The 21,543-nt window shown below is 42.9% G+C and overlaps 1 pseudogene; it reads left to right on the top strand.

Annotated features, from left to right (window-relative positions):
* The first annotated feature begins 18,804 nt into the window (after positions 1-18,804).
* LOC101138573 (large ribosomal subunit protein uL1-like) lies at positions 18,805-20,439 on the top strand (annotated as a pseudogene).
* The last annotated feature ends 1,104 nt before the right edge of the window (positions 20,440-21,543 follow it).

Genomic DNA, 21,543 nt, shown 5'->3' with positions numbered 1-21,543 from the left:
CCCATGTGCCCCATGTACCTCATTTATCAAAGTGCTTATCATATGCCTGTCACTGTCTGTTTTCTTCACTAGACTCAGGTGCCATGTCTGTCCTTTCTGCTCTGTTTGCTGGGTGCCTAGCATGGTAGGGGATGTATCAGAGTATTAGTACTTATTTAACTCACCAGCTCATTTAACTATATTGTATAACAATGTTGGTGGTCATATTGGTCCCCCATGGACAGCTTTTCCTCTCTAATACCATACACTCAGTGCAGGGTCTGAATGTCCCCCCAAACTCATATGTTGAACTCCAAATCCCCAAGGTGTTGGTATTAGATGATGTAGCCTTTGGGAAGGAATTAGGGTGGTGCCCTCATGAGTGGGATTTGTGCCATTATAAAACAAGCCCAAAGAAATTTGGTCGCCCCTTCCTTTAAGCGAGGTCATGGCAAAAAGACGCTGTCTATGAACCAGAAAGTGGGCTCTCACTAGACACCAAATGCTGGCGTCTTGTTCTTGGATTTCCCAGCCTTCAGAACTGTGAGAAATATATTTCTGTTATTTATAAGCCACCGAGTTTTTGGTATTTTGTTATAGCAGCCTGAAGAGACTAAGACAGCCAGTCCCAACCTTCCACATTTAGACCTGACTCCAAGTTTTGCTCAGCCCACTGTGTATCCCTTCCTCCTCCCAACCAAAGTGTCCCCACTCTTTCTCTATCCTGTTCTGCCTATTATTCAAGGTCTAACTTGTGTCACTTTTTCAATGAGGCATTTGCAAGCTCTTTAAATCCTCAAGGATTCTCCATTCACTCACCATATCTATTCTGAGAATCTACAAAGGACAAGGCACTACGAAAGACTCTGCATGCCACAGGGAAAAGACAGACAAGATCTCTGTCCCAACACAGAAAATTTTAGCCTGCCACGTTGACTCCCAGGGACCTTTTTGTTTCTGTAGGAGGTACTCATTACAGAGTGGCCAAATTCCTACTGAAGAATGGACTTGGTTGTGAAATAAAACAATCCTGGGCAATATTTGTTGATAGTTTTGTTGAGGATGATTCAGGAAGTAAATACAAACTTTTAACTACTCATAATGAATATTGTTGGGATATTATAATGAGGAGGTAAGGATTTACCTGCTACAATTTGGCAAAAATGTAGGCTTCTCTATTTCTTTGCAGTGAACTAAAACTTCTTATGAACTCTGGTTATACTGAAAACAGGAGTCATGGGAGACTTGATCTTGCTTAAAGGATATTTTAGTCTTTGATTTCTTTGAGGTAAATGTTCAATCTTTTTGAGTATCTTCCTCCTACCTTTTCATAGCCAAGATGACAGCTGAACAGGCTATCATCTTAAACCTGAACAGGCATCAGAATCACTTGGAGAGCTTGTTAAAATACAGATTGATGGGCCCCACCCCCAGAATATCTGATTCCATACATATGAGTCAGGGCCCAAGAATTTGCATTACAAATGCATTCTCAGATGATGCCTTTGCTAGTCTGGGCAACACACTTTAAGAATAGTTGGTATAACAGAAAGCTTGTGTGTCTTGTGTGTCTATGTGGACAGGAGTTGTGGGCTTCAGATTCATCCTCTGTGTCCTCTGGTCTCAGTTGTGAGGAGGGGGAAGAGTGGGAAGTCTGGCCTTGTCTCTGGACTCCTGAGTAAATAATGTGCTGATGCAGTGTTGGGCCATCTGCCCTACACATAATAGTAGTCTCTGCCATCTGCCCTACACATAATAAGTACCCTTCCTCTGCTATTCTCTCTTGCTGACCCCAAGCCCACCAATGAATTAATTGAATCAAGAGTTCCAAGGCATTAGGATTTAAAGACATTGAAAAATATATCCATTAATTTTTTTCAAATATACATAAAGAAATCCATACAAACTAAGGCCAATTGTGGCAAAACTACATGAGACTTGACTAAAATAACCCACAATTCAAATTTCCTTCATAACATTTCTACCTATAAATTTGATTCAGAGAAATTACACTTCATAGATAAACTAGCCATAAAAAAGATTACAGCGGCAAAAGCTATCATCAGTAATATTTGATATGCATAAGAAACTGTGAGGAACCAAATCATGGTAAAATTGATTCTAAGGAAATGATTGCACAAAAATAAAAGTGAAATGGTATTTTTTAAAAGGAAGTGGTTCAACTGTATTGCATAGAAAATGAATCAAGGAATTACATTGGCTTAAATGGCATTAGCTCAAAAAAGTGTTCTCAAAAATTAATGGAAATTGGTGTATTCTGATTGAGATATGTTTTATTCAATAACATGGAGTCAAAACAAGAAGATTTTTTAACTGTCCTCTGTTCCCATGGAGCTTGCATTCTGCAAGAGCAACAGACATCAAAAAGATAACTGGGCAAATGACCACATGATTGCAGTTGGGATAAGTGCTAAGTCTAGGGTAATCTTCCTATCACCCTGTGGCATGTATAAAGGAAGACCTTTTGCTGGTGTTTTGTAAAACCAGTTGGCTGTGTCATTTTTTTTAACACATAAAGTACACTGCCTTGTATTGTTACAGATCTTTTTCTCCATATCCGGTCTCTCCTGAAGAACAGAGTATTCTACATTTTTTTATATGACCCCAAGGTGCTTATGTAGCATATTATTTATACATCTAATGAGGTCTTAATATTTTTTGAAAGAGTGATTTCATTAATTAACAGCAGATTTTAGTATTAACTGTACATATTAATGTACAGTCTGCCACAATAGGCACTTCACAGTTTTCTCATAAACTGGTTGCTGTTTCTGTCCCGGTTTTACATATGACAGAGCCAAGACACGGACAAGTAGAATGACTTGCCTGTGCGGGGGTCCTGGGTTGGCAAGTGCATTCATGTACTGGACCAGGGCCCCTGTATCTTGCAGTAATGTATCCGTGGGAGTTTCCCCCCAGACATTTGAAGCACACAGCTAATCTGAGAAAGAAGTGATTTGGCGAGGGGTTGGGGGAGTAGGCGGTGGGCACAACGGTTCCAGGTGACTTCCAAGTTGCTAATGAAAGAGGATCAAAGCGCTGCTGAACTGCTCACCTCCCCACTTGGCCTGCCTTGCCCAGCTGACTTTCTTCCAAGGGCCTCAGAGGCAGCATTACCACAGGCATTAAAGATGGGGATGGGGAAAGAAGGCCCAGAGGGAAAGGGAACCACATGCTTACCTGCTAATCACTGCCCTGCAGCTGAAACACTGCAGAGCTGGCTGCTCTGGGATAGGAGAGGAAGGCCTCATTTAATCTGGAGAAGAAAGAGAACCAGGGGCCTCTGAGATGGCCTGCAAGGCATCACGGTCTGTGAACTGCGGGCCTGCCTGGAAATGCATTGTCAGAGTAGAGTGATGCTTTCTTTGTAAATCCCTTGTCTTCCCTGATTCCTTTTTCCTGACCGAATCAGGCCAAGATGCTCACCCAGAAGAGCACAGCATCACCCTGTCTTTCAATCCCCAAAGTAGCCCTTACCCCTAGACAGCAACATCATCTGTTACAATTGACAGCATGAAGGAAGGCATAACCCCTGCAAAGGGACTGCCCTACAACTCAATTTGATTTTGAATCCACAAGTGCAAGTCTCATTCCTGGTAACTAATAGTAACAGAACCTGCTGATATATTCTACCGCATCCCAGGGAGACTCATGTAGCCATGAAGATTGAAGAGGATTAAGTTAACCTTCCGTTTTATAGCTGCAAATTACTGGGTTGATGTCAGGTAGGGTGAGGAGTATGTTCCGGTTATAGCTGGTAGCAAGATGGCTGCATGCATCATGAGGCTTTGGCCTAAAAAGCTTGTCATTATATAAAAAAGCTATAGAGAGCAGAGGAAATGTCATTTCCAATTTAGAAGATCATAATTGATTTTTAACACATTGGTCCTTATGTGATACAGAATTCAACAAAAACGGGGCTTATAAAAAGCCAGGGTTCATAAAATTACAAAGATTATAGACAAAAATAGATAACATATAAGACTTACCAGCTGGGCAAGGTAGCTCAAGCTTGTAATCCCAGCACTTTGGGAGGCCGAGGCAGGCAGATCACCTGAGGTCAGGAGTTCTAGACCAGCCTGGCCAGCATGGTGAAACCCCATCTCTACTAAAAATACAAAAAAATTAGCCAGGCGTGGTGGCGGGCATCTGTAATTTCAGCTACTTAGGAGGTTGAGAGGGGAGAATTGCTTGAACCTGGGAGACGGAGGTTACAGTGAGCCTAGACTGCGCCATTGCACTCTAGCCTAGGCGACAAGAGTGAAACTACGTTTCAAATAATAATAATAATAATAATAATAAGACTTACCATTTGCACAGGTCCTGTGCAAAGCACTTTATCTCATTTAATCCCTGGGAAACCCCATAAAGTACTATTATCCCATTTCACAGATAAAGAAACTGAAGCTCAGAGACGTTTAGTTGCTTGCCTGTGGATATAACACTAGAGAGCGGGAGAGCACAGTATTTGAACCCAGGAGGTCCGATGCTGGAGGTCATGTTTTTAACCCTATCTCTGTATTGCCTGCCCAAGTGCTGGCTGTGTGCGTGTATTCTCAATAATCCCTGGCCAACTTCCTGCTTTGCTGTCAGTAGCAGAGCTGAAGAACTTACAATAGACGGCAGAGGGCGTCCAGAGTCACTATTTTTAAAAGGTGCTAGTTTTCAAAAGCATTTCTGGAATTCAGAGAGAACAGAGGTCCACATAGCAGGCTAGACAGGAAAGGTAGTTGTAGATAGACTTTAGGGAATACATAGAATATTGCCTTCATGCAGGTTAAGAAATATTTAGTGTTGAAAGGATACTTTTAAAAGAGAGAAAGCAGTAAAGTTGATCCTTTGCAGAAAGTAGATCAATGTAAGTATCATGCAATGTGTCCATGTGCGTGTACACGTGAGCACACATGCACACACACATTAGATGTTTTGTGAGAAAACATACACTCAGTTTCTTATGAAAGAAAAAGGATGGTCATTTGTCTCACTTGGGAAAGGGTTTCCTCCCAAATTGAGAAGGAAAATCCCCCCAATTAACTGTTTGCCTTTATTAACTAAAATCACATTTGTGTGTGAAAGAAGTAAAAAGGAATTAGGATCTTGGTTATTTTGATTGTCTCTCTACCCTTCCAAATTCATCAAATGATAGTCAACCTTACTGTCTCTTCCTGCCATCATCAGGAATGACTAAATCTTGGAGCGTTCTCCATTTAAGTGAGGGAAATGTTGGCTTCCCGGTGTATTTATCACTGCCTATCTCTAAGAATAGGTCAAAGATGAAATTCCCATTATCATGAAACTTTAATATATATTGAGACTTCACGGAGCACTAACTATACTGGGGCTGGGATGGGGATTCTGCTGAGAGATATCCCTGACAGAGACCAGAGCTCAGGAGGAAGAAAGGACAGATGCCCTTGTTCGAGATGACTTCTTCATGGGCATCAATAGATACATTCTTGAAAACCACCCAAAGTACCTGGAGGAGACCCTAGTGCAACTGTGCATTGTACAACAACTGATGAGGTAAAAGAAACAAACTGTTAATGACTCTAAACAATGTGGCCTGCAGAGTTGGTATGGTTTGGCCACACCAGCTCAGGGATAAAGGTACTAGAAAAAATCTTGGGGAAAATCCTATTGTACATATTCCTTACATAATGTCTGTGATTTACCTCACTTATCAAACGAAAAAAACCCAAAACACCTGGTTGATGGCCATTTGGTCAAACACCTCTAGGAGTCTGGAGTTGAGTGGCCAGAACTCAGTCTTTCTTTACATGCTGTGTTAAGCAGGCTTTTATCTCATTCAGGTGTTAGAGATGGAGGGAGGAACACAGTTAGGCTGTGTTCTACTGCACTGCATAGGGAGGCAGGGAATCACCCAGGCACAACGCCCACTTTGCAAGTAAATAATCAGTAGCATGAAGCTCACTTCTGCAGGACCCACCATGACAAAGTGGAGAGCTGGGCGGTTAACCAGTGAACCAATTGAGTGGCTCTGGGCTCCTATACCCCTTTCATTCCACAGCCTGTGATACACCCTTAGAGTCAAAATATCAAATTCAGTGGGCCATGAGTCTTGCCCAAAAGTATAAATCTTTTTTTCGTATGGACTATTTGGGTCTGTTTTCAAAAATCCCTTTTTCTTCTCTAAACTATCTCAATTCCACATTTCACTTTGCAGGTGTAGACATGACTTTTAGGTTGTTGATGATTTAATGCTATTGAAATGTTCTTATATGCAAAACATCTAGATAGATGCAGAGTATGGGACAAAGACAACCAGCACATTGCTAAGCCCAAGTGGCAAATTTCCTGACCCCATTTTAAAGGTTCTGAGACAGATAGGTGGAATAGGTCCCACTGTCTTTGAGTAGAAGAGTTGGCAAGCAAGCTGGACTAGAATGGGCCATGTGCAATTTTGCTGTCTGTTCACATTTCAAATAAACTAATGTGTTATGATTTTTTTTTCTCCTTGAATTTTACTTCCTCTTTTTTCTTTCTCTGTTCTTCTATTTTGTGTCTTCCCCATCATTTTGTTAATGCTTCTCCCTTTGAAAAAAAAATATTTTAGGTCCCTTTTTCGGGTTCTTTTGTGACAGAGCTTGGCTTCCTGTGTTCTCACTCTTTCACTCACTGACTCAGAGTAGAGGCTGCTTTACTGGAACTTAGGAGAAGCCAGAGGTTTGCTTTCAGTCCTGTTTTCTCCCGAGCCTAAAACTCTTATTTCAAGGGAGAAGATGTGTAGGCCAAGTTGAGAAAAGCAAGCAACAAGCCTAAAAATCATTTTCCTCACCAGCTGCCCTTGGGCTACATCCTGTAGAAAGGTGACAAGGACACTTGGAGCTGTCCATTTGCTCCCCAAATGTGTCTCCCAATGCCCAGCATCTTATGCAGCCTTTGACATGAGTAAAGTCCCTCAGGGTAAGCCATGGGAAAGATCAACCTACTACACAACCATCTTTTACTGCAACCCAAGGTACATTTTAACTTTCCCAGTTTATTTGAAGGAGAATATTAACAAATATCAGTTTTTTCCCCTGGAAAACATAGAGGAAAGATTAAAAACAGAAAAATATTTGCCAATTCAATATTTCCAGGCCTAATATTCAGATACCACCTAATAACAATGAACTTTAGATGTAGGTTTAAAGCCCAACTCTGGAACTACATGTCTCATCCTCTACTTACAGCTTAGAAGATGCTTACTACCACAAAATTAATTATATTATACTACTACTTTCATCTTTATTGTTTTAAGTTGAAGCAGCCAAACTGCATTTGTCTGCAGCAATTAGGGAAGGAATATTCATTTGTAAGTTAATCCCAGTAACTAGTTCTTAGAATTGACAAATGAATAGAAAATGCTCAATCAAACCTCTGGGTAAGAATCTGAAGATTGTTTCAAGTGAGATCAGGGAAAATTGTGCAGCTAATTAAGACAACCATGGGAAAAGAGTGAACCATGATGTTCATTATGACTCAGTTGATAATACTTCTAGGTAAAGTCCACACTATTTGGAAAGCACTGCAGCATTCCTGGTGTCAAAACCTCCAAAAGCACATTAGAAAAGTGAAAGATGATGGTCCATGATGAGCTCATCTAGTTATTTTAGGATTTCTGTAGTCACCTATGTTTGGTATTAAATGATGATAACGAAAATGCCTTTCATTATTTATCCCTGGTTATCATGCTTTCCATTCAAAATAATAAATAGAAAAGAAAACCAACTAACAAATAGCTCATGGCTGGATTTGTTCCAGTCAGTTCCAATAGAACCACAAGTTGCTAAAGAAATTTACCCATTGACAATAACAACAGCACAGCAGCGAATCTCGAGCCTTTCTTTCACACTTCCCACTGTCACTCGCTGTAGGGGCTCAGATTTTGAGAAATTTAACCTGCATGCAAATGTGTGACAGTGCTTTCCTGGCAACCTGTCATTTAGTAAAGAATAGGAAATGAAAGGCCTCACTATTGCCACAAGGTTCCTTTTATGCAAGTTTCCATAACTTAGAGAGATGCCTTTGCTGCTTACTCTTTGTTTCCCTCATTCATACCACTTTGCATTACCTCAAAGCGAAGAAGGGGGACTGCTGGTCCCAGTGGTGAAAGGTCTCAGGAATGGGTCGAGATTCCTTTCAAGGGAAAAGGAAGGGCACCCTCAGATTAGATGTTCTCCAATCTGCCCTGGAACACTGAGCTGGAGCCCCAGAAACTACTGCCTAATAACAATAATTTGCATACCAAATATATTAAAGTCCTAGAAAGTCTGAAGAATACCATTTGCTTAAAGTTTAAGTAACCTCAGCAGCACTTAAGACCAATGACTGGAATGTACAGCTGTGCAAGTCGTACCCCAACTACGGGCATGTGGCAGAGGTGGGGAGTGGAGGCCAGGATCCAAGGCTGCTGCTGCCAATAGGGAGAGGCACCTTTCACTAATTCACCCAAACCCACATGTGGATGAATGGAGGCCATGAAAAGTCACCTGAACTCTTCCGCTTGATGGTGAGAATGTGGAACATGGCATCCCTCTCCCAAAGCCCCCAAGGCTTCTCAGCACCCTGAGCATCAACTCCAAAGTCCAAGTGCTAACATGCCCTGAGCCCACCGACCTCTCTAACCTCAGCTTCCCCACACCTTCCGTGCGTTATTCCTGCACCCTGGTCTTCTTTCTGTTCCTTGAAGACACCAGCACATTCCTGCTTCAGGGCGTTTGCACTTGCTGTTCCCTCTGGCTCAGTCCTGCATGTCATTCAGGTGCTTGATCAAATGTCACCTTCTCAGAGAGGCCTTCCCTGACCACCTAGTCTAAATTGCACCTTTCCTCCTCTCTATCCGTTATCTTGCCTTTAAAAAAATATATAGCACTTACTACTTGAATTTTATATTTGTTTGTCAATGATTTGTCTTCTCACTAGGAGAAGAGTTGGCAAATTACAGCCTGAGGGCTACGTCATACAAGCTGCCTACTTTTGTAAGTCAAGTTGCACTGGGGCACGGACACTATCATCTGTTTGCACATTGTCTTTGTCGGCCTTCACACTGCAATAGAGACTACATGGTCCACAAAGCTGAAAATATTGATCATCTGGCCTTTTACAGAAAAAGTTTGCCAACCCCTGCTCTAGACTGTAAGCCCCATGAGGGCAGGGACTCTGCCTTTTGTGTCCACACCTGTATCCCCAGCACAGAATATTGCCTGGCACTTAGGTACTCAATATCCACTGGATGCCAGTAGCAGTCCCCGGGTCCTGACAACCAAAAATGTCTCCCAACTTTGTCAAATGCTTTATGAGGGGCAATATCACCCGCTGTGGAGAACCGCTACATTAGCCTGAGTCAGGAAGACGCTGGGCAGCTTGAAAGTGAAGTATGTTAAGAACTCGCGGCCGGGCACGGTGGCTCATACCTGTAATCCCAGCACTTTGGGAGGCCAAGGCGGGCGGATCACGAGGTCAAGACACTAGTGATCAACCAGTCTGGCCAACATAGTGACACCCCATCTCTACTAAAAATACAAAAAATTAGCTGGGTGTGGTGGTGTGCACCTGTAATCCCGGCTACTCAGGAGGCTGAGGCAGGGGAATCGCTTGAACCTGGGAAGCGGAGGTTGCAGTGAGCTGAGATCACATCATTGCACTCCATCCTAGGCGACAGTCCGAGACTCCGTCTCAAAAACAAAACAAAACAAAACGAAATAAAAAAAGAACTCGCAGATGCCGCACGGGGGAAGGGGGCTATTGAAAGCCTGAGGTGATTGGGCCTCGGCTTTCTCTTGGCTTCTTTTGCTCTTGAATAAAAACCGCTGTGCCTCTTCATCTCCAGATGATCACCCAACATGATTATGACAAGTAACCATAGAATTTGAAGAATGAACTTTAGCTACTTCCTCGCTTGGTTACCCAACCGGCCTTTCTTCCTGGGACCCATGGGGTCTGTATTATACTGAAAACCGCTGCTGAGTTCAATATGCACGAGAACAATTGAATCCTAGTGATCAATAAAAAAGAACTAGTTATTGATAAATGCAACAACATGGATGAATCTGAAAGGTGTGATGCTGAGGAAAATAAGGCCGTCTCAGAAGCTGCATACTGGCTGATGCCAATACATAACTGGCAAGTGTCATTTACATGACTTTCTGGAAAAGGCAAAACAATAAAGAGAACAGATCAGTGGTTATAAGTTTTCGGTGGGGGAGAGTGTGACTACAGAGGGCAGCATGAGAGTTTTGGGGGATGATGAAATGGTTACATATCCTGATTGTGGTGGTGGTTACATGAATCCATACATGCATTAAAACTCATAAAACTGTACACCAAGAAAATGATTTTACTGTTTGTTAAGTAAAGAGCAAAACAAGTAGTCTTTGAAGAATACGATGGGCTTTTAATACTTGCCCATCTTCTTCTAACCACAGTAAAGAATTGAAAGCCATAATTTAAAAAATGCACCAGGCAACAAGGCCTTGACTATTGGTGGCAATTGAAAAGCTCAAGAGGAGAGGAGAAAGTCGATATTCTGGAACTACATGAAGAACTTTAGCTTCCTTGCTTCAATTCCTCTTTCACTTTCCATAGAACAAGGTGATCTTCACTTCTCAATCCAGGATTACCAAATTCCACCCCAGAATTGTCTGAGTTTTCTTGATGAGAAGAGAGAAAATGACTTTAGAAATCAATAGATACTGGAACAGATGTGCCAGTACACTTTGAGGTTGTGCACAGGTCACAATATTTTGTCTGATGCTCTTGTGCAGATGAAAGGGGCTCAGGGAAGTGATAAGGGAGAGCCTAAACGAGTGTGTGGGGTTGGCTTTCCAAGGTTTCAGGCAAGAGAAGGAAAAGAGCAAAATGAAATGAAAATGACTCTTGGGAGATCAATATTCTGTGTGTATTATTCATATGAATAGTATCAGCAGATTCACGCATATATGAAATGATCAATACTTCCGGGAGATTTTTTTGCTTGGCCAAAATATCTAGTTGCTCACCTATGCCGATGATGGTGAGGATGGGGGCCCAGGGTATGCATAGGAAGGCATTGGTGACCTCTACATTGAATTGTACCCTATATGCATCCAGTTGAGAGTAAGAATATTCAGCATTCCTCTCTTTTTTTTTTTTTTTGAGGAACTGCAGACTGTGGTTTACATATACATGAGAGTGCTGTTCACAGGAAAAATATTGCTTAGTTGCTTCTGCAATAAAAATAATAAGTTGCAGCATTATTGCATCAAAAAAAAAAAAAAGAATGTGCTTGACTTCTCAGAGAATGAAATGCATGGCAACTGTAAGAATCGTAGTGTCATCCACCTGATAGCTGTCCTGAAAGAGCTGCACAAAGCACAGATGACGATGGCACAGTCGCAAACAGCAGACTTCTTTCTCTTCTCCCATCACCCAACTTTTTCAGTAACAATTTTAGATGGACAACTGAAGTGCTTGCACATTTTTTCAGAGGGAGCCTAGTGTACCTAACACCCTCAGGAGCTGTTGACTCTTTTCCCTTGGCTAAAAGTAACTGAAAACAAAATTTTAAGTTATAGCCCTTCTGTGTCTGTACGGTGCAGGCAGAGTGGGGTGGCAGAGAAGAAGTGTGTTGCAGTGGAAGCAGCTCTGACTTCAGATCATGTAGAAAGGAGAGCTTTAAATTTTTCAGTTGCATTTGACATCGTCACAACCATGCTTCCAGCTCCTCCTCCTCCACAATGTGAGGAAAGATTGTTTTATTCTTATTTAACAGAAGCCAGAACCAAAGCATATGTAAGCTAAGAACTTGCCAGAGATCATACAGGGGGTGGATGGGAAAACAGCACATAAAACCTGAGTCTCCTGGTTCTAGCCCCACCCACACCCACCCCCAGCTCCATTAGGCTGGCCATACGATAAAGTGTCATCTGGCTTCACCAAACACAGACCAAAAGCTAGAAGATGAAGATGGGAGATTCCCACGTGCTCTGGAGGAATCAGAACTCCCCGCTCCTACTCCAGGCCTGAAGTTCTGGCACATTCCCACTTGAGAATGTTCCTGACCCCTTAAGACTTACCTCAAGCACCACCCATACAATAAGACTTTTCTGACCTATTCCTATCCTCAAATAATTGACGACTTCCTCTGTAGAGCCAGATTATACCTTAAACACAGGGCCATTTTTGTGCCTGTAACTTTTTTACATACCTCAGGGCTTGGGTCTGGCTGTTACTCATATTCTTGAGCCTAACACGGTGCTTGTCTCATAGTAGACACTCAATGTCTGTGTGCTGAATGAAAACATGACCTGAACTTTATTCCTTAGAGGTGCAAACCAAAGGCAAGCTCAGCACGGAAAATCCTTGGGAAGTCATGTACCCTCTCTAGGCTTCAGTGTCCTCATCTGTAGAAATGAGGAGAGTAAGAAAACAATAACTCTGAAGGATTACTGTATGTAAGGTTATTGGCAAGGTGCCTGTCTCACAGTAAGCTCTTGATAGGTAGTGGCTATTTTTGGTGGCCAGTCTCCGAGGTGGGCCCAGTGACTCTGACCTCCTGGTATTCATGCCCTTGTATATAGTCCCCTCCTACACTGAACAGGAGTGATCTATGTGACCAATAAGATATCGGAGAATTGCCTGAGTGTGACTTCTGAGACTAGGTTGCAAAAATTACTGAGGCTTCTGTGTTGCTCTCTTTTGGATCACTTGATCTGGGGGGAGCCAGACACCAGACACCATGTTGTGAGGACACTTCGGCAGCCCTATGGAGAAGTCCAGATGGTGAGGAGCTGGGCTTCTTGCCAGCATGAGGTGATCATCCAAGTGAGCCATCTTGTAGACTGATTCTCCAGCCCCAGTCAAGCTTTCAGATGACTGCAGTCCTGGCGATTTCTTGACTGCAACTTCAAGAGAGCCAGTTAAGCCACTCCTGAAATCTTGACTTATAGGAACTATATGAGATAAATGTTTATTGTGGATTTAAGCTGCAAAATTTGGGGGTAACTTGTTACAGAGAAATACGTAATTAATACATGCTTATTGTAAATGGCTGTACAAATATCAATAGAGTCACCTCCTACATGGTCAGTTCTGGTTCTTGACTGATCTCTGTTCACACGGGCTACAGGGCAAGATGACTGGTTTAACCAAATCAGGACTTCCCCTTCCCCAGATCTGAAGAGGTAACTAAAGAGGACATTCTCAGCAACTTGGTATTTTCAGATCCTCACCTGACCTGAGGAAGGTGAGAATGTCTGTCATCTTGGTGCTATCTGCCACATCAGACAAACTTTCAGAGAATATCACAGGACACCAAGTCAGATAATCTCCTCTTACTGTGTCCTGTATGTAGGTCATCTCTTAACATAGAGGGACAAGTCTTGCCCCAAGAGCTAATCTTGGGGTCCCTTCTCTGTTCCTCACCCCCAGCAGCTGGCAAACTGTCCACATGAATCCTTGGCATGAATCCACCTTCCCAAGCCTTTCACATCACAAAACTGATGAAAATGGTAACATTTTTAAAGTAGCCAATATTTGACAAAGTTTTGAGAGAAACCCTTGGTTTTTCAGGCTACACACACCTTGGCGATATTCACAGCTTGGGTGATGGGCACAGAGACATTTGGCTTCAAGTTCTCACACAGTTGTGTTACTGTAACTCCAAATCCCCAGTCCCCTGCATTCCCCAGAGATGCTTGCTATCTCCCTAGAGTTTTGGCCATTGCTTCTGGGGTGTTCCATTTCTCAACAATTGCTGTCATTCTTTCCTCCTGTCCTCAGTTCTCCTGCAGTCCCTGATCTGCTCTGTTCCTGTCAAAACTAAAGGTATTGGATCTCAGCCCCACCCCAAGCAAATACAATTCCTTCAGGTAACTTTCAATTGTCTGACCCTTAAGTGACCACAGACTTTTAAGGCCCCTTGAGACAACCTCAATGTAGGAATCTACAAGTGCCCTGGGCAGAAAGACAGCTCTTTGTCATACACAAAAACATCCCTTGACTAGGAAAAAAAGGTGTCTCAATATGGGGAATATGAACTATGTCCCTCCTTCACCTCAGAAGATGAATTCTCTGCCTGCTTGGGGCACTCCTTCCTTCTGAGTGGTTGACACAGGCCACGCCTCCTTTCTTTGTTCAAGAATCCCAAAGTTCCCACTATTTTTTCCCAAGGACTTTAAACACCAATAGTCATTAGTTCTATTATGGACAGTCTGCCTTGGCTCCCCCAAATTCCCAGAGGTGCAAATATATAGACGAGACTCCACCATGATGACCTCCTTGGATTTGAACTGGATACCAAATAGGACTGTGCACAAATCTGGCCTTGACTAATTCCATTCTGTTTGAACGATTTCTCACCGTTACTACCTACAACTCTAGTACCCCATAGGTCCGCCCAATCCAGCTGTGATGGGACCATGAGGGGACATGGTGATCCTAACCAGTAGACCATTCAAAGGTGTTGGTTTGAGAATCACCCAGCATCTGGCCTGACCCAGGCCTGACAGCAAAGCCCCTTGACTTGGTAGCCAGAGGTTGCTTTCACATCTTGACATCTTCACAGTCCCCTGAAAATGGTAGCCATTTCATTGAGTACCTGGGTGTAGTGAGTCTAATGACCTGTGCTTTAAACACTAAAGAATGCAGTGAGTTGATTTTTCAGACTCAGCAGAGAAAGCACTGGGTAAAGAGTGTGCTCTTGGAATTATTAAATAGAATAACTCACCTCTGCTTCAGTGAAGACTGTCGCTATTATAGTAAACAATTTATCTGACACTACGCTCTTAAGGAAAAGTTATTTAAGTTCTCTCCTAGCACAATACCCTCCACGTTGAGGGCAGCTAATTAAGGTTTCTGCTTTGGTTGTATTGCTGTTTCCTTGGGTGGGGAGACCACAAGTTTAACTTTTGCTTGAAGGACCTCTTCCAGTGGCTTTGTCAAAGCTGTGAATTTTATTACCTCAAGTGTGTCAGGGAAGAGGGGCTCCAAATTTAGCCTAGGGCAAAAGGAAAACACAGATCAACCTGTTGCCATTTTTCTTTCTTGTTAGAGAGAAGTACTCTGTTGCCCAGGCTGTACTCAAACTCCTGGGCTCAAGAGATCTGCCCGCCTCAGCTGTCTGTGTAGCTGGGATTATAGGCACCTGCCACCATGTCCGGCTGATTTTTTTTAAACATTTTTTTGTAGAGGTGGGGGTCTTGCTACGTTGCCCAGGCTGGTCTCGAACTCCTGGCCTCAAACAATTCTTCCTCCTCAGCCTCCCAAGTAGGCGGGACTACAGGTGTGCCACGATCCTGCTGCCATTTTTATCCACTGGATTTCCACCTACATGATTACTGAGCCCCGCAGAGTCCAGGGGTTAAACTCCACTTCAGTTTTCTCACCAATAAAACTGACAAACTAACTCATCGCCAAACTTGATACTTAATCTCTGGTAAAGGAAAGATATGTTTCAGCACCAATACTCTTTATGTTAGCCATGCCCAAATTATATAAATACCCTCAATAGCTGCAAAATGCGGGAAAGAAAGCATTTGCTGATTTTTACTCTTCCCAAAGCAAATCCACAAGTACCTTAGCCAAATTGCCTGCAACGTCTTGTAATTTCATGGTGATTTTACTTTGGAAAAGAAAAAGGAGAAATAGAAGGTAAAGTCCTAGGAACTGGACTTTATCTTAATCATCTATCTCTTCTCACACTTGGAGTGACAGGAACAGAGAATGAGGATGGAAATGGTATGATTGATACACATACAAAATCTCACCCGTGGTTAAGACTTTCAGGGGAAATTTAGACCACAGCCTCGGCTTCCCAGTACTCGCTACCCTTTGGAGTAGTTCTGTTTTTAAAAATCAAAAACACAGCATTCGGAGGCTTCAGATAGAAATTATTACAAAAAATATTGACAGAATTTCTCTTCATCAAACGTGATGCTGTACAGCAAACTTAGTTTCTGTGGAGGACAGGCAATTTTAAGCTCGTGACTATTACAGAGATGAGGAGGGAGAGGGACTGAAAAGGGTCCTTGCTTAATAAAATGAAGCCAGCTGTGAAACATTCCCTGAGATTACAGGGGCCCTCCACAGTTATGCGTGCCTAAATCACCTCGAGTCTCTTCCTATTCCAATCTATCTGACACCTGTCCCCAGGCTAATCCTTCTAATCTGAACAGCTGCCTTGGAGACGTCATGCCTTGCCTTGCCTTCAGTGACTCCCCAAGGCCTCCAAAAATGTCAGTTACGCCCTGGCCTGGCCTTTATATTGTGCAAGAATCTGGCTGCCTCTGACATTTAATCTCCCTCTATTCCAACAGAAATCTGTCACTCCAGTGCCCATACCACTTTCTATTTACCCACCTTCACATATTTACCTGTAATGGTCTGCATTTTCTTCATCTGGAATATCTCCCTCTAACCCCTTCTCAACCACCAACTTCAACATATGATGCAAAGAGCGTGATTTGGAATTAGAGAGATCTGGGTTAAATTCTAGCTCTACTACCTGCTTGCTGTGTGTTGTTGGGCAGGTGTCTCACCTTCTCTGAACCTCAGGTTCCTCATCTATACACCAGATTCTCTATACACATCAGGTTCATGGTAGGTGCTCAGTAAAGGTTAACTCCTTTTTCCTGCATGTCTACCCAGCTCCCATGCATCCTCCCAAGCTCCTAAATCAACTAATTTCTATCATATGGGCCATAGCATAGGGTTTGCATGTGAGCATAAGGTTTATGTTCAGTGTTGCAGATTCACCTCTATTCATTAAAGGTGTCATAAAGGAATGGGCCAGGTCAGGAATATAGAGATCATAAGACCTTCTCAGGACAAAGCTCAGAGGCCGAGGCATATGGGCTCATTCTCTGCCAATGGTACACTGAAATTTCAGCCTCAGGGGAGTGGAACCCAATAGGAGTACTTGGAAAATAGCCAAGCAGTTCACGGACAGGAAATTATAGCATTGCCATGACTCACTGTTAGATAGTTGAAGGAGTTCCTGAATAACATTTTTTTTTTGTAATTCCTAAGAAATTTACAAAAGATGCCAATTAGCAGATTCAGTTCCATGGCACTCGAAGCTTAATTAAAAAAAAAAAAAAAAAAGCAGATGCATTAGACATGCTTACAATTCCACTCCCGCTTCTAAAAAAATTGCCCCACCAACAGATGTTTAATTTGCCAGATAATTTGCCATGTGATGAAACCCCTCTTTGCCCATATCTGATTGGTGCAAGGGTAGTCACCTGACCAAAGGGCAGCCATTCCCATGGGCTGGACAGTAACTATGAGCTGTGTCCTAGTGCAAAAAAGATGAGCTGAGCCAATCATGTTCTCTGTCTTTCCTAAAACTAGGAAACACAGAAGGAATGAGCCCACAGCAACAAGAACAGAAACTGCAAGGATGCTGTGATATTATAAAGTATATATTTGGTCTCTGTCTCATTTTCTGTCATACAGCTCCTAAAATCCTTGAAATCTCCAAAGTGATAAGAGTATCTTTTGTATGCAAATGAGATGACTGGTGGCTGGCAGCCCTAGGTTGCTTCAGGATGGGGGTTGATCCCATAAAAGACCAAGGGGGGATTATAGGGTTGGAACGTTCAGCCCCATTCTCTAAACTTGGGGGAGGCTGAAGGTTAAGTTAATCATCAATGGCCAGTGATTTAGTCAATCATGCCTAAATGAAGTTTTCCTAAAACCCGAAAGTACTGGGTTCATGGAACTTCCAGATAGCTGAACAGGGGGAGGTTCCTGGAGGGCGGCTCACCTGGGGAGGGCTTTGAAGCTCCTTGCCTCTTCCCACATACTTCACCCTATGCCTCTCTTTCATCTGGCTTTTATCTATATCTTTTGTAACACCTTTCAGGATAAACCAGTAAACCTAAGTGTTTCCCTGAGTTCTGTAAGCCACTCTAGCAAATTAATCAAAACTGAGGAGGGGGGCCATGGGACCCCTGATTTATAGCTGACTGGTCAGAGCACAGGTAAAACAACCTGGAGCTTGTGATTGTCATTAGAAGTGGGGGACAGTGTTGTGGGACTGAGCCCTCGACCTGTGGGACCTGACGCCATCTCTGGGTAGACAGTGTCAGAACTGAATTGATTTAGAGGACACCCAGCTGGTATCTGCTGCAGAACTTATTGCTTGCTTGGTGTTGAGACAATACACCCACACATTGGGTCGCAGAAGCGTTGTATGTTGTGAGAGCATAGTGGGAGAAACAGAGTTTGTTTTTTTCCTATATCCTTAGAGATGCCCTGAGGGAAAGTCAGGGACATAGCAAGCAAAACCTATGAGTAACTCACAGTTAGGGAGGTTCAGAAACCTCTAATAAGCAGGATAAGCCAGGCGGTAGAGAGGAGATCTGAGCGGAAGCACGAGGAAGAAGAAGAAGCCGTGAGAAAGCGATGGAGACAGTACTGGGTCCCCAGAGCTGACCAGTTTCTTAGGTGACCTCAGTCCCCAATACTATCTCAGTTCCTACAATAAAACCCTCTGGTCTCAAGCTCACTTACAACAGTATTCCTTAAAAACAAAAGAACCCAACTTAGGAGGAAAACAGTGACACATTTTACTGCAAGAAAATAAAATACAACTACTCTGAACACATGCACTATTACGCAAGTCACAAACCCAGGAGAATCATGAGGATTTATTTTTAATAAGACACAAGGTGCAGGGTTAGACTGTCTTAAAGGACAGACTGTTTTCTCAGAGTATTGAAAGAAGGGGGCCTCTTAGGATTTCTGAGAGCAGTCACTAGAGTGTGAGACTTTAGGAATGTTTCCACCTGCTCCGAGGACTCTGACCATCCCTGGCAGAAAATGCCAGAGTTACTTGGTAGAGCCCTCCTTGGCAATGAGAAGCAGCGCAACCTGTGCCCTGGGATGGGCGTGCGCCTGCTAGCCTGTGATAGGTAATAGGTGACCAGCAAAGTGACTTCTGGGATATTAATCTTCTAAGTAAATGTCTTCTTTCAGCTAGGTTAGGAAAGGGGGCAGCCTAGAAGAAGAAAGACTGTGGCCCAGGAGTCAGGAAAGCTGCATTTCGGCCTTGTCACTTGCTGGCTGGGCAAGCTGAGCAGCTGTCTGACTTGTCTTGGTCTCACCCACAAAATGAGGAAGTTGATTTGTGTCTCATCAAAAGGGCATTTTCACTCCAAATTCTGTGATTCTAAGACCTAAACATTCCTCAATCTATGATTCCAATGGCTCTTTACATCTGTATTTAAAATTCTTTGTTGTGTTTTTTCCCTACCCTTGACTGTGTAGAAAGAAGTCTGTGCCACAATTTCTAGGAGAACATATTTATTTCAATTTGTCCAGTTACAGACTAAGTATAAAGAATGTTGGGGGAAAACCTGGTGTGAGTTTCACTCCAGCACTAGTTGGAACAGACATGTGAACTAATTTGGATTCCTAACAGCACAAGATCAAGGCTGGTTGCTGATGGAGAACTGTGAATCTAAATAGGAAGACAGACCAGGCCATATTCAAAGGAAAAGATGTGTCCTCTTCCCAGAAAACTATAAATCCATAAATGGAAAGTGAAGGTGTGATTCCCAAAGTGATCTTGAGAAGCATTTTAAATGTCCTTCTCAAAAATATTAAATTTTTTGGTAGAAATCAGAAGTTTTGAGGTCCATAGACACGGTGGTAGAGGCCAATAGAAAAAGCCAAGAACAAACACGGCTAGTTATAAAAGAAGTTTAATATCCTGCCATTTCAGTAAAAACCTAAAGGCACACATGACTCCAAGATACTGAAGGTCAGTGAGTTTCATTGTTTCACCAGTTAGTTAAATGAAGGTGCAAGACTCTACAGTAATGCTCGTTTCTTGTTTCTGTGGCATGAGGCACAAAGAGCATCAAAGCCTCTCGAGATACTCTGTACTAGGCGTCCCACAGAGGAACAAGTGCAAGCACTGGACACTTTTGGGTATAGCCGAAGATCACCTTGAAGAACGATGAACTCAGAAGGACAAGTGCTTCCCCTTCAGACTTTAGTCCACTCCCCGCCCCAAGCTCTCTGTGTGTATGCTGGGGACCAACAACACTTTGATGAAGCCAAGGCTGCAGCTATCACCATGTGAGCTTTGGGGTGCTGAAGAAACTCAACCAGAATAAGAAGCTCATCGAGAAGTTGGCCATAAAGTATGATGACTCTGATTAAACACATCCTCAGCCCCAGCCTGAATAAAGCCGGCAAATTCCCTTCCCTGTTCATGCACAATGAAAACATGGTGGCCAGAGTTGATGAGGTGAAGTCCACAATCAAGTTCCAGACGGAGGTGCTGTGTCTGGCCATGACCATTGCCATGTGAAGATGACAGACGATGAGCTTGTGTAAAACATCCTTCTGGATGTTAGCTTCCTGGTGTCACTGCTCAAGGTGAATTGGCAGAATGCCCAAGCTTTATACATCAAGAGAACCATGGGCAAGCCCCAGCACCTGGACTAAGGCATGGCCTGGTAGGTCCTAGTGCCACCAAAAAACAAAAACAAAAACTAATCAACTCTACAGTAGCCTATTATATCTGATTACTTTAGATCAACCACCCCTCTGCGTGGCTGATCTAAAATAATCAGATACAGGCTGGGCGCGGTGGCCCACGCCTGTAATCCCAGCACTTTGGGAGGCAGAGGCAGGCAGATCACTTGAGGTCAGGAGTTCGAGACCAGCCTGGCCAACATGGTGAAACCCCATCTCTACAAAAATACAAAAATTAGCCAGGTGTGGTAACCTTTGCCCGTAATCCCAGCTACTTGGGAGGCTGAGCTGGAGAATCACTTGAACCCGGGAGGCAGAGGTTGCAGTGAGCCAAGATTGTGCCACTGCACTCTAGCCTGGGTGACAGAGCGAGACTCTGTCCCAAAATAAATTAAACAAATAAATAAAATAAAATGATCAGATACAAAAGGCATGGACTAGTAATTCACAGAATAAATACCTGTAGGCAAGAAAGATATGAAAAGGTGTTCAACTGCAATGGTCATTAAAATAACATTTAAAATGACCTTTCATTTTTTGCCCATAAGAGTGACAACAAATAAATAAATGGCATCCAGTGCTGGTAAGGGTGTAAGGAATTAGCCAATCCCATATACAGTAGGTAATATAAAATTTTAAATAGGCATAGCCATTGACCTAGCAATATCAATCCTGGAAGTTCAGCCTTGAGATATTCTTCTGTGGGTATTTACTTAATAATGTTGATTTGCTCTTAATAGCAAAAACTAGAAGCTACTCACATTGGTAGTGGGTTAGTTAAACAAACTTTGTCCATCCAAATCATAGAGTACTATATATCCCTTTTTTAAAGGATGAATTTTACCTAAATGCACTGTTGTGGGAAGATTTCCATGTAGAAAAACAAGTTTTAGAAGACAATGCATAGTATGATCTGATATTCTTAAAAGGTGTACACGTGTGCACACACATTCTAAAGGGTCCTTGCAAACATCCATTCCTTGCATCTCGCCACGCCCACCTCACACTTCGGATACCAGCGCCATAGGGAACATCCAGCTTCCTTGATGTGTCATGCATTCTCTTAAGAACACA

This window comes from Gorilla gorilla, chromosome 19, assembly GCF_029281585.2.
Source record: "Gorilla gorilla gorilla isolate KB3781 chromosome 19, NHGRI_mGorGor1-v2.1_pri, whole genome shotgun sequence".
NCBI classification, from domain to species: domain Eukaryota; kingdom Metazoa; phylum Chordata; class Mammalia; order Primates; family Hominidae; genus Gorilla; species Gorilla gorilla.
Note: the sequence above shows the minus strand (reverse complement) of the source record. Positions and strands in the feature narration are given on the sequence as shown.